Genomic DNA, 14,036 nt, shown 5'->3' with positions numbered 1-14,036 from the left:
TTGTTTTTTAATTCCAGTGTGTACTCTACACTTCTAGCACATCTCATTGCAGACTGGCCACATTTCAGGTGCTCATTTGCCACGCATGGCTAGTGGTGCCCATATTGGTTGGGGTGGTTCTAGAACTACACTCAAAGTGTGGTCTTGACTGGCAGCACAGGCATCCTCAGGGAGCTTGGTAGAGCTGCAGAATCTTGGGCCTCAGCCCAGACCTGCTAAGTCAGAGTCTGCATTTTACCATATCCCCAGGACCTCATTTCCCATGATGCACACTGAAGTTTGGGAAACACTGGTTTTAAAGACTTACAGGTGGCCAGATCAGAAGTCTGCATGGCATGACTCCCCATCACCTGTGTTTCTTTATTAAACATGAATGATTATCGGTATGAACAATTTATTTTGGAGGTGGAACTTCCTCCTTCTTCCAGAATCATTGATCCTGTTCTTTTAGAAGTTCCATGGATGAGTGAGGAGGTAATCCCTGGCTTGATCCTTCCCTGGATCAGTTTAATTCAACCCCATCCAGAGCTTTACAATAGCAAGAGGTTGACTACATGCCAGGTTGGCTGTGTGGATTTTGAAGGGAGCATATTATTTGAGATATATCCATTAGTTGGATATGTCTCCATGTTGGAGTATATACTCCTCTGGGTATATTTCCCCATTTGTACATATGCACAGTGGTGCTTGGGATTCCTAGTTGGGCTTCAGATCAACCATGAGGATCACCTAAATCATATGTCTTTGCCCTTTCTTAGACCCCCTTCCTTACTCCTTTAATTAAAAATTTAAAAAATTTGAGTAAGCAACACAGTCATGTGTTTTGACATTTGAAGGATATATTGTATAGTGAAAAATAAGACCTGGTCTCCAAAGAGGTAATTAGGTAATCAGTGGCACCAGTTTTTTGAGATTCTTCAGATTTTCTATGTACACACCAAGAGTTACATCCATATGACCTTTCCTCGTCTTTTGACATAGCACAGCCACCTTGTGTTTTGCCCATTCCATTTAAAAATTTGCCTCGGGCATCGGCCATATCAATACATAAAGAATTTCCCCATTCCTTTTTTACAGTTGCACAATATTCTACTGTATGAATGTACTGCAGCTATTTTAACCAGGCTGTTCCCAAGTTTTGTCTCCAATCCTTCCAATTTAACTAGAGATGTAGTGAATGTTTTCATATTCATATATGAATTTCTATTAAATTTTATATGTGAGGGCATCTCATACATAACTTGTCAGTTTAAATAAATACTTGACAATAATTTTAAATTGTTAATCTTTATTCTTAATATTTATGTAGAAAGTCTTCTTTTTAAAAGATTTATTTATTTTAGAGAGCGCAAGCATGAGCAGGAGGGGCAGAGAGAGAAGGAGAGAAAATCTCAAGCAGTCCCCATCCTGAGCTCAGAGCCTGACTTGGGGCTTGCTCCCATAATTCCACGACCCTGAGATCATGGCCTGAGCAAAAACCAAGAGTCAGATGCTTAACTGAATGTGCCACCCAGGTGCCCCTAGAAAGCTTTCTTAAGAATACTTTGTATTAGACTATTGGATTGTCTTTTATGGAGTTGAAGATATTTTGTGCTGTAAAATACCTCAGACACTATGAACTCCAATTCCTTATTTTATGAGGTCCAGGCAGGTTGGGAGACTTACTGAAAATCACACAGCAATTCCTGTGGAAACAAGTGGAGAATCCACTTGCTTGCTTTCGCTGTGCATTGCTTTTTTTGCTTCTTTATGCTGCCCATAGGTACACTAACTTAGAAAAACTTTAGCAAAACTTTTCCTTTAAAAACTTTATTTTATGATTATAAAACTAATATGAAAATGATTAAAATGTACCCAGGAGATAGTTGGAATTCCTTTAGTTATAAATGTCAGACATCTAATCAAACTAACCTAGGGAAAAACCAAAGGGAAGTTGGTTCATGTAATGGTAAATCTCAAAGTTGGCCTGGTTTCAGGCATAGCTGCATCCAGGGGCTCAAACATCATAGTGAGGGCTCTGAGCCTCTTTCTGCCTCTAACTCTCTTCTCCTCATGGGGCAGGCAGGGTGGCTGTCAGCAGTCCCAGACTGAGTACTCATTAAACTCAGCAGAAAGCAGTCCCCTTCGATGGCTGTGGCAGAGAAGTCCTGGGAAGGACTGATTAGCTGGCTGGGTTTATGTGTGTCCTACCAATCACTGCCACCCAGGGGATGGGGAACTCTGATTGAATCATCATCGTCATCATCATAACCAGTGTCTGAACAGCACACTGTAATTTGCAAAGCCCTTTACAAAGCATTTTCATTTATAGCATTTCCTTTGGTCCTTACCATAGCCCTGGGAGGCAGAGAAGGAAGGAGGGTGTAACAGTAGAAAAAGCCCCCTTTATATGTTAGGGAAATCAGGCTGCGGACAGAGCCAAGCAAGGTTTACTGTGCTGCTCACATATCTGGGAACTGACAGTCTCATTGTTGGTGAGACTGAGGGAGAAGTTATGAGTGTCTGGCCCTTTTGTCTACATTTACTTCGAGCACACTGGCCTCCCAGCGGCTGAATGTGGAGCAGCTGGCGTCACAGCTGGCTTTGGACTTGCCCCATCCTTGGGCCTGTCATGACCTGTGGGTGGTGGGAAATGGAAGAACCCTGGGGCTGGTGGTTTGCTGGAGACAAGTGCCCACCAGCACATCATGCCTCTATCTGTGATCCTTTGAAAGGTTTCCTTTGCCTCTGCCTTCATGCTTGGGACAGAGGCTCAGGTGGCTGCTCCAGGTCTTAGGCTGATAAAGACCAGCCCCTGAGATGACTCAATTCCTGGGGGAGGACCCTCTCTGGAAAAATTGAGTGCCAGTTGGTAACCACATATGGTGTAACCATATCCCAATGTGGCCAAAGATCCTAAGTAAGTTGGGTTCCCCCAAGGTGGGCTTGTTCCTCCATGCCGGCATCTAGGCACTGAGAAACATAAACAGCCAGGCCGGCAATAAATAACTGAGCTCTTTCTCAGGTGAACTTGTGTCCCCTCTTTGGGGGATCAGATCTACTGCTAAGCCTGCTAAAACCCCGACCCCCAAAGCCATGGGCCAAATGTTTGTCATTTCCATATGCCATTTTGAGTTCATTCTACTGGGGCCAGGCTCTCAAACTACCACCGCACCGGCCTGCCACCGCAGGCTGGGAATGAAGATGCCAGGGGACGGCCTGAGAGTCAGTGATAAGGCACCTCGGCCTCAGACCTCAAAGCATCAGGGCCCATCTAGAGAACATGAAGCAGCATGGATCACTCTTTTTCTCGAGGAACCACATGTCTGAGTTTGAATTTTTCACACAAGCCAGGATGTCAGGAAAGGGCCTTCATCCAGGGCCTCAGCTCCTCTGAATGGTACATTTGTGCAAAAGTAGAAGGTGCCCCCTCTGGGTGCATGTTTACAAAGTGATGTCCCTTCGGGTGGGTTAAGTAGAGCACAAGCTGGATCTCAGGCACGTCCGTCCCCTTGGCAGGTCCCCACCTTTCCATGGCTCTGCCCTTGGTCATTTATAAAATGCAGTCTCCAGCTGAGAGGACTCTTTCCCTCCTTTGGGATGTTATGTCTTCCAAGCACGGGGTCAATTCAGACAGTATTTTTAAATGACTGCCTCTTATTTTTTGATCTGGGTTCAAAGAGAACTAGGTGTTTTGGTTGGCATTTTTGAGTGTGACTTGGGGTAGAGTCATGGGGAGAGTCCCTGGGGGATTTGCTGCAAATTCCTAGGACGTAGGGGCAGCCATCTGGGTGAATGAAGGCCTGCCTTCCCAGGGATAGAGAGCAGTTGAAGGAACAGAGCCGGGGGAGAGGCTAAGGATCTCCTCTCTCACACACTGCAGTGGAATTGGGTATAACCTTTTGAAGGTCAATGCTTAGTACCTATCAGGATTTAAAAAGCACTTGACCTTTGACCTAGAAATTCTGCTGCTGGGAATTTATCTTATACACAAATGTATATTTCCAATGTTGTCCATTGTGACATTGTTCATAACAACAACAACAACAACAACAACAACAACAATAAAAACAGCAAAGCATGGGAACAGCCAGAAGGTCCATTGATAGGGGACTAGTTAAATATATAGTATATTCGTAAAATGGAATACTATTTTGTCTTTTAAAGACATGAGTAGGAAAAAAAATGGAAAGATATCTAAGACATATTGTTAAGTGGAAAAAGAAAAGCAAATTGCACAACATTATGTATAATCCTTTTTGGGCAAACCTTGCTGAAAATCGATAATCAATTTGTCCAACCTGAGCTGAATCTCTTTAAATTTATGGAAACTAGAAGACTAAGTCTATGTTGAAAGAAAACCAATGAATGAACCAATCAATCCTTGGCACCCCTCTACCAACCAGCGCCTATGGTACCATCCTGTCTTCTCTCTTCCTTCCCAGCCTCCCACTGTGAGTCCCCTGAGGTCCCCTTGACAAGCTCCAGGAATGTAGTTATGTCTGTGATGCTCAGAGCCTCCCTTGGGCTCCACTGTCAGCACCCTCATTTCCTTGGGGGAGAGGGAGAGGATTTCCCCTGATTTGTGAGAGATGGGGGCACTGGCCTGGAGCACAATTGTCTCAAGGCATGAGTTTCCTTCCATGTCAGGCCCCTCTATGGATAATGAGGAGATGCCACAAGCAATTTATTTTGCCAACACCCGGTTTTGTACCTCCTGTCTTCCTTTGTGTCCCGGCCTGAATCCTGCCAGTGGTGGTAGGCAGCTTTCAGCAACAGAGGCCAGCAGGTAAGAATTGTCCTTGACCTCAGGTCTGCAGAGCTGAGAGCTCCATCAGGAAAGCAGGTCAAGGCAAGGGGAGGGGTATAGATTAGGAATCTTGAGGGACTTTGGGGAAAGTCTGAGGACAGGGCTGCAGGACCACCTACCTCTGGCTCAATCCCCCCCACCCCCGCCCAAAAGGCACAACGCTCATCTGGACTGAGGACACATCTCAGGGTGAGGGGTGGGGAGGCGGATCATCTCTGCTGTCGTTCAATCATTGTTCAGCGCTAGATCACACACCGATGGATCACCCCCAATCCTGCTGTCCTCATCCCATCTCCCTCACAGTGAATATGCCATCCTGCCGGTGTTTCTTCACCACTTGCCGAAAATAAAAATGTGTCCGGGCGCGGGTGGAATGGGGCTGAGAGCTGGGGAGAGCTCTCTGGGCCTTGGAAACACTCTGTGTCCCTGGACCTATGTGTTTCTCACGCCTAACATCACCCCTCCAATCTGTCTTGAATAAATATCTTGCAACCTCCTACTTGCCTGGGCGTCTGAAGGACAACACATACAACATTATTTCTCTCTGCCGACTGACAATGGAGTTCAGTGTTCTCTGCAGCTTGCACTTGGCTGCAGTGGCGAACGCAAGGTGTTTCAAGGCGCAGCCATCACAATTCAGGCAACGTGAAGACTGGGGCAGAGGCCTGGTGCCAGAGAGGGGGCCTCCCCTGGACCATTTCCCCAAGAATGGAGCTCTGTCCTTGCGAAGGGGGAGCCGAGCTGGCAGGAGAGAAAGGTGGATAGTAAATATCCACCAGAAGGCCCTGGAGCAGGGCAGATGTTGGGCAAAAGCCAGCTGATTAAAAAAAGAGGCCTTTAACTTCACTTTGTGTGTGTGTGTGTGTGTGTATGTGTGTGCGTGCACTTGTGTGTTTGAATGAAGAAAAGAAAAAGGCTGAGAACAAACTTTTACTTGTGTCTCTTTGGATTAAATGCTTGGATGGTCCGCTTGGATCAATTTAGCATCTTCCGACCCCAGACCTTTTGGTACCCCTGGTCTAGGGTAGGTTTTCTCTTTGTTTTAGAGGTTGGAGAACTGTGGCATTGAATTAGGAAGTGAATTCCCCTGGGGCATAACAGGGGGGAGGCCAAGGAGAGAACCCCAAGGGAGAGCCTGTTGGAACTGGCGCCATGTTGCTCCAGGACCCAACACACAAGTTTGTGGTGCCGTTCTCAGACCAACAGGGCTTTACAACAGATGTTCTTTCTGCTTCTGGAATGTACCTGAGGCCTTGTAAATCCCTCCTGCTCCAGGATACTTGGGGAGCAACACGGCTCTTTGCCCCCCTTGCCAAATTCCAAGGGTGTTGGGAGGGAAGGCAGCCAGGAATAATAGGGTTCTGGTTCTTTCCCTTGGATTTTTTTTTTTTTTTTTTTTTGTCTTTGGCAGCCACTCAATGACCGGGGATGAATGACCAGGATAGTCACCACCCACCACACGTCGTTGGGGGAACATAAGCAGAAGGACAGGACCCCCGAGGAGATGGTAGGCTAGGGTGCCTCAAAGCGGAGGCTGCCCCAGCAGACCAACAAGCAGGTCACGGGGACCCTCAGAAGGATGCCCCCCCCCCCCAACCAAGAGGGCCAGTCCAGGCAGAGAGGGCTTGGGTCCTGCCTGCCTGCCAGGGGTGGAGAGGCCTGTTTCGCCTGCCTAGGGTGCTGTCCCTGCCGCACTAAACTGCCAGAACTCCACAGATGGGAGCAGGCTGCGGCCAACTTCCCCAGCTTTTGCAAATCCTGCATCTTAATTAGTTCCCTACTGCTTTTGTACATGGCCCACATTTTAATAGTCTCCAGGCTTCTTCCACCATTTGCTCTCTGATGTTCGGCGCGATTTCTCTTCTCCTCCAGACAGTCCCCCTGACTCCTCCAGCACCCTCCCGGTCCGGGAGCCACTTAAGGAACGCCGATGTGCCAAGCATGTAGCCCGAGATTGATGAGCCTGTCAGCTGGCTCCCTCTGCCCCTCGCCCTCCCCCTTTCCCGGGTGCTCCTCGCAGGGATGAGCCAGGCGGGGGTGGGCGAGATGCTTGGCGAGGGAAGGGACCCGTGGAGCCCCCAGCCAGGTGTGCGCCAGTGGACACCGTGACCTTCTCCCGGCCTGCAGAGGAGTCTGGCTGTGTCCTTCGGAGGGGAAGGACACTCCGGCTCCCACCCGCATCTGTCAGGGCTTATCTGGCTCTGTGCGGGGGGCTCCCTGAGCTTGGTACAGCTGGGAGGATGGATGCCTTCAAGTGCATCAGGGGGAAATGACCAGTCATTTATCTCCTTCCTGCAGTGTCAGAGCCCACAGCCATCCATCCTGGAGGTTTGCAACAGCAGCTCCTTTAGCTCTCGTTGGCCTCAGGAGCAGGGGAGCCGGAGAGAGGTGGGCAGGCCACTCCCGCACCCCCCCCCCCCCCCCGCCGCACGCTGCGACTCTTGGCACCCTCTTTGCCTTCCTGGCAGGCTGGGGGACGGAGCCGGGGGCATCTCAGCACTGCGCGCACCCCGCAGGGCTCCGGGAGCTGGGTCTGGCAGAGGACGTGTCCTCAGGGCAGCTGGCACAGCCGCCGCAGGGTCTCCGTGGTCACACGTGCCATCCCAGCACGCTTAGAGCACGGGTCATCAGACCAAAGCCACCCCGTTGCCCCCTGCCTGCTCACGGTGTCCCTCCCGACGGGGACGTACGCGCTTGGAGGGTAGGGACCCGCCGTCCTTCGTCTGTATCCCCAGCGCCCAGCAACAGGCTGGTCACATAGCAGGTGGGCAGTAAAGATTTATGAAAGGGATGGAGGAGAGGGGGGTGCCCGGTGTTTGACCCCAGTCTTGGAGAACGTGGTGTTTCTCAGCAGGCCCGCGTCACAGATGAGGGAGAACGAGCAGAGAGAAGCCTGGGCTTCCTGTCCCGGCTTTGTCATCTTGCCTCTCTTTGGTCTTAGGTTATAGGGTCCTTCGCTGTGCCCCACAGCTGTGCCCTGCAGGAGAAAAGGCACCAAAGGCTCCCAAGGCCCGGGTTCAAGTCCAGACCCCTCCACCCACGGGCCGTGTGATTTGGGGCAGTTACCTAATACCTCTGGCCTTGGTTCGTCGGCTGTGAAAGGCAGACCATGGCAGCTGCTTCGCTCACATCATCGGGCTGTTCTGAGCGTCCCGAGGGAGGCTGGCCCTGGAGGGCTTCCACCGAGATGCCATCTCCGGGCTGCACTGCTGGGTGGCCGCAGGGGTCTTGCCGTGTCTGTCTCCAGCCCAGTGACATGCCTGTTGTTGGAAGAGCATGTGCTGTCTGGCCTGGAATGGGACTGCATTCTGCCTTTGAGTCTTTTACAAAGCCCCAAGTCTGGAACCTTCTACACCAAGGACAGAAGACCTGGCACCTGGCCATGGGATCCACCTCTACCAAACCCACAGCTTGCAAAAGTCACCCCTTGTGTCCCAGAACTCTGGCATCTGTTGCCCAGGGCACAGAGGTCAACTTGGAAGGCTTCCTCCCCACTCTTACCAACACCTGTCACCCCATGGTGTGCTAGGCAAGGCCTGTCTGACTGGCTCGTTTCTCCTGCCCATGGCCTAGGCCAGTCCACTATTCCTCTGTGGACTTGCTCCATACCTCTGCCGCTCAGTGTGGGGCACCTGCCCTCTATCCTGGTTCACTGTGTGGGATGCTCCCCCCACCCCCTAACCCACGGCCCCAGGCCAGGGGTTAGGGGTCTGCTCCCAATACATATTGCCCCCTGGATGTATCTGGAAACCAGGGTGTAAGTGCCACGAAGACGGGGCTCGTCTGTGTCATGCTCAGCCCTGTCCTGAGCCCCAGGCTCGTGGGTGGGGCCCCACACATACTGCAGTAACTCCCGACTGGCCTCCCCACTCTGCCTTCCTTCCATCAGTTATTTTCAGAGTGTTCCTCCTAAACTATAGGCAGCAGCATGTCACTCTTTGCTCGAAGCTTCCAGTGGCTTCTGATCACACTCAGAGTGGCAGCCAACCTCCTCTCGGTGGCCTGCCCTGCAAGGCCCCTGTAACTCTGGATAGGTCTCGTACTCTCCTCTCTGGCTCACTGTGCTCCAGGCAGATGGGCCCCAGCTTTAAGGGTCATTGCACTGATGACTCCTTTGCCCAGAACGTCCTTTCTTAGATATCAGCATGCCCTCTCTGCCCCCTCCTCAGGTTTGTGTTTTCCTGGCCACATTTCAAAGTGTAACCACCCTCCCACTTCCCCCGATGCTCCAACATCCCCTCCTCTGCTCTGTGTTCCTCCCAAGCACTGACTATTGTCTATTGTGCCAAAGGTCTCACTCGTTTATTTTAGGTATCTGACACAGTTTCTACGAGGGCATGACTTTTCCTCTCTTGTTCACAGCGGTGTCCTCGGCACCTAGAATAGAACCTGGTACATAGTAAGTGCTCAGTCATTTATTTGTCCAATGAATGGCGAGGGCAAGGCGCTTCCCACGTGGTTCTGGCCATGATTTCCAAGCCGGCAGGACAGGGCCCACCCTGGAAAAGCAGGGCTGGCATCTTGCCTTCGAGCTGTGCTTCATTGTTGGCCTCCTCTGTCCTCAGCACAGCTCTGGACTCAGCTTCTTCGCTTCGGCTCTCCCTGGGCCCGGGCCCCGGCTCTGGAAGCTGTGCCTCATGGCTTCTGCTGCCTCTGGTTGAGAGGAGCAGAGGGTGAAGAGTTTGCAGGGAAGTGCCACCACTTTGGAGGCAGAAGGGAGGGCTTTCACACTGATTGAGTGTCGTGCCCCTTGTGCAGGCGCTCTGTCCCTTGTCTCCCTTGGTCCCACAGCAATGCCAGGAAGTGGGCTTTGATCCCCCAGTTTGAGAGAGAGAGAGAGAGAGAGAGAGAGAGAGAGAGAGAGAGAGAGAGGAAGACCGATCAAGGCCCAGTGTGTGACATGGGGAACTAAAGCTGAGGTTTCACTCCAGAGCGGCCTCCTGCATTTTCTGGTTGTCTGTATTCCCTTGAACACAAGATTAGCCATCACCCCTCCGTATGCCACCACCATCCCTCCCTTCCCTCACCCCATCCTGCTAAGCTGCAATGACCTGGTACCTGCCAGCCAACCCAGGGGTGAGCTTCCTTTGGCAGGGGGTGTTCTTCTGTGTCTCTGGGGTGGGGAAATGCTTATCTGATGGGCTTGCCCCTGGGTACTGTGTGCGAGGACCCATCCTTGCATGTTGGCTTGGGGGTGAGTGGATGGGCACACCCAAGAGTGGGGGCAGAGGCCATATGGGGAAACAATCAGCCCTCCTGTTGTGTGGATATCCTGGGATTCTGAAACAGGTGGTAACATGGGCCTGCAGGGTGCAGCCTGGGTGATGGGTCCTCAATGTGAACCTCATCTATTTTGAGCTTTCTGAATCACAAAACAGGGAGTCACATGTAGCCAAGCAAATGGCACCCCTGAGGAATGAGCAGATGGATTCCTGGGCCTGCCACCATCTCAGGAAAGGCTCTGGTCTGTGCCTCACCCCAATCGCTTCCCTTGTGGGGTGAATGATAACAATTTCCATCCCCCAACCTCCCTCCCCATGAGCCTGAGAGTCTGATGGGGATAAATGAATTAACGATTCTTAAGCTCCCTGCTTCTTGGTGTAAGTTGATGTACAAATCCAAGGAAATATGAGCTTAACTCCTTAACAATAATAAGCACTCAGAAGAGAAAACTGCACATTTGTATTTTTAAAGAAAAACTAGAGGCAGGTAAAAAAAAAAAAAAAAATCTGTGCACTCCTGATGTAGCCGGAGGATCGTCTGCCATTGTCTGTGGGGTTTCTCACTCCCTTTTGCACCGTTACTCTGTCTCCAGGCCCTGGCGTCATGGAGAGCCCGTGATGGATGGACGGATGGATGTGCCTTGTCGGGGTGTTTCACCACTATTTCCCTTGGGGCAGACTGTCTGTTGGCAGAGCACAGCCTCCCGAAAGATGGTATCTCTTGCAAACTCGACAGCTAACAGACAGCTCCTCTGTTTGTATATTTCCCCAAAGAAGAACTGTCTTAATCTGTTTTTTATATGGCATATTTTATTATAATCCATATATGACTTGCAAGTTCCCAGTCCTCCACCCTGAGCCAAAAAACGCATGAGGAGTCAGAGGCTCCGTGAGCCGGTGACATCCAGGCGTTTGCATTTTTAAATGGCCTGGGATTTAATTACTCACTGTGCTCCCATGTTGCACTTTCGGGCTCATCTCGCCTGCATCCTGTTAATGAGCTCAGTGGCTCCAACAACCCAGTGGAAGCTTTGCTTTCAGTGTGTTGGGTGGCAGGCTTGGGGCACCTGTGTCAAAGGCCTGTGGTTTTGATTTCTACCCGAGAGGACGGCTGCTGTGTCCACAGCCCTAGATAGAAGCCACTGCTAGTCTCTGGCAATTTTTTTTTTTTTTTTGCTTTTATTCATGCATTTGTTTCTTTCTCCCCCCCCCCACCTTTTTTTTAAATACTTTCTATGCTTCAATCCTTGTTTGTCTAGGAGGTTTTTTCTTATTTGGAAACCGATTTGCTTCGGTTTGCACAGAAGCTGTCTCTGGTGTGATGGATCGTGCTGGAAGTCACCCAAGGAGTATCTCTGTTCCCAATTAGAAGTAGAGGTAGAGCTGCTTACGGGGGCCCAGGGAGGCGGCTGGCTTGGGTGACAGCTGCTGCCGCTCTGGAGAGAGTAACGATCCGTGGGTTTATATCCTTGTGTATAAAATCAGGCTAATTTAAAGATGAATTATGTGTGGGTTTTGGATCATTTTCTTTTAATGTTAAATGTTTGATGGCTGTTGTCAGGTTATGTGGTCCCCAAATTTGTATGAGGGTCAAAATGAGTACACCTATAAAGGATTACTAAATTCCATCTCTAGATGGAATGTATTAGAATAAAACAATCAATGACATCCCTGAGGGCTCGATAGCATGTCTAGGACGTACGTTGTGCAAGAGCTTGGACCTGTTACCTTGTTTTTCCCTTCACTCTGGGACCTCCTGTGGTCAGGGGCCAGGGAATGTACCCTCTCCTGGTTTGTTGGGAGGGCACTAGTTAGCCTGTCATTCTGACCTTGCAAGCCTTACCCAGAGTGCTTTGAAACCAGGGCTTGCCAGTGGTCAGCTAGAACACTGTCCTGGGATGGTGCTCAGCTGGGTATGAAGAAGGCACATTAAGAACCATATTTGGGGATGCCTGGGTAGCTCAGCGATTGAGCGTCTGCCTTCAGCTCAGGGTGTGATCCCAGGTCTGGGGATCTAGTCCCACATCAGGATCCCCGCAGGGAGCCTGCTTCTCCCTCTGCCTGTGTCTCTGCCTCTCTTTCTCTCTCTGTGTCTTTCAAGAATAAATAAGTAAAATATTAAAAAAACCCCATAAATAATGTCTTTCCAATTTTTGGGAAACAAATCATAGTACATGTCACTTTTAATGGTATAAACCTGCACTAATATGGTAGCTGCTAGCCACATGTGGCTACGGAACACTTGAAATGTGGCTAATCTGAATTGAGATGTGCTGTAAGTATAAAATAAATACCAGATTTTTGAAGACTCAATGCAAATCAAAGAATGCAAAATATTGAATTAATTTTTTTAGTATTTGTTACATGTTGAAATGAGAATGTTTTGGATATAGTGGATTAGAAAACATTAAAATTAATTGCACCTGTTCTTTGTTTTTAAAATGTGGCTCCTGGAAAGCTTAAAATTGTATAAGTGGCTGGCATTGTATTTCTATCGGACCATGCTGCTGTACCATTAAAATTAGGATTATTTTAACTTCAACAGTAATAAATTGTAGCATTTATGGGAAACATGGACCAAAGATCCCAGCCTCTTTACATATACAATCAAATTTCTGATTGTAAGTTTTGAATGGGAAAACCAAAACCCAAACAAAAAATTGATAAGCTTCATTTTCCACTCTGTTTCCATGCTTCCATGCTGGATTTTTGGGGATCTCTGAGAGTTTCTTTATGTGGTGTATTACCTTGCTTAATCTTCACATCAAAACAATGAAATATTGTGATCACCCTCACTTATCACGTAAGAAAACAGAGACTCAGAGGTCTAAGTAACTAGCCCATGGTCCTTTAATACATGGCAGGGGTATAGCTTGACTCCAGGGCTGTCTGAAAGCAGAACTTCTATGAGCCGGTCAAATATTTTGGCAATTAGGCAAGGATAATGCCATGGAGTTTCCCTGTGACACTGGGAAGGGCTCCTTACCTTTCTGTGCTACCCTTTCCTCCTTGAGGGATTGGACTCTATATGCTACTGGAGGTCCCTTCTGGCTCTTTGCATGTAGCCCATATCACTGTTCCCAATTTCATTCTTTTTTTCTCTCTTAGTTCTTCTACTGTGTGCATATGGTAAGTGAGCAGAGGACCAAGAGAGTAGGCTGAATTATGGGAAAATAGGATGGAGGAGTATTTAGCAGGAGAGGAAGGAGGAGGAGGAAGTGGATGGAAAGCTCTGTGTGGGGTCAGTACTGTTGCAGAAGGGGTGAACACCACATGGGGATGTTCACATAGAACAGAGCCCGAACTGTGACACAGACCTGCTCTCAGCCTCAGCACAGATCTATCTTTCATCTTGAAATATGAAAACTATGAAGAGAGTTTAGGGATGTAGTGGAAATGCCCAAAGGTTTGGAAAAGAACTTTTTGAGGAAGAACCAAAGAGAGATAAAGTGACATCTGTACAAGCTAGAGTATGTGAATGGGTTCTAGAGGCAGACGGGTCAAGGCTGGGTGCTGTGTGATATTAAACAAGTTCTATACCTCCCTAGGCTGCAGTGTCCTCAGCTGTGAAATGGGTTAGTAACTGTGCGCACCTCTTGGGTGGCGGTGGGGGTTAAGCAATAAGAACAGCCACCACATGTTGAACGTTTATCGCGTGCCGAGCACTCTGCATGTACATAAGCGTATCAGCGCCCGTTGGGGCTCAGCCTGGGCCTGCAAACTACTAATAAGGGGCTCTCACATGATCTTAATGGCATCTAGGAAAGATTGTTTGGCTTTTTGTTCTGCTGTGTGGCTTCCTGTGAAGTTACTGAACTTCTCTGAGCCTTGGGTCACTCATTTATAAATGACATGATTAAAGCAGATGATCTGTAAGGCTTTTTTCAGCTCTAAGATGCTGCACAATTCCGGAAATAAGATTTATTTAGTGTTGAGAGGCTAAGGGGAACACTAAGGTGTGAACATACATACATATATGTATACATATATATATGTGTGTGTATGTACATATATATATATACGTG

The 14,036-nt window shown here is 49.0% G+C and overlaps 1 protein-coding gene and 1 long non-coding RNA gene across 7 annotated transcripts in view; one reads left to right on the top strand and one right to left on the bottom strand.

The window, feature by feature from the left end:
* The window catches only part of DPF3 (double PHD fingers 3), a 259,890-nt gene that overhangs the window by 123,495 nt on the left and 122,359 nt on the right, over nt 1-14,036 (top strand). The gene's annotated exons all lie outside the window — the stretch shown is intronic.
* LOC111097101 lies at nt 7,555-8,097 on the bottom strand. 2 transcript variants are annotated; one of them, XR_005363512.1, is made up of 2 exons: nt 7,856-8,097; nt 7,555-7,766 (listed from the first exon to the last, which is right to left on the bottom strand). It is a non-coding gene; the product is annotated as an uncharacterized LOC111097101 (long non-coding RNA). The 2 variants fall into 2 exon arrangements; XR_005363511.1 differs by having other exon boundaries at nt 7,863-8,097.

The sequence above is a fragment of the Canis lupus genome, chromosome 8, assembly GCF_011100685.1.
Source record: "Canis lupus familiaris isolate Mischka breed German Shepherd chromosome 8, alternate assembly UU_Cfam_GSD_1.0, whole genome shotgun sequence".
NCBI classification, from domain to species: Eukaryota; Metazoa; Chordata; class Mammalia; order Carnivora; family Canidae; genus Canis; species Canis lupus.
Note: the sequence above shows the minus strand (reverse complement) of the source record. Positions and strands in the feature narration are given on the sequence as shown.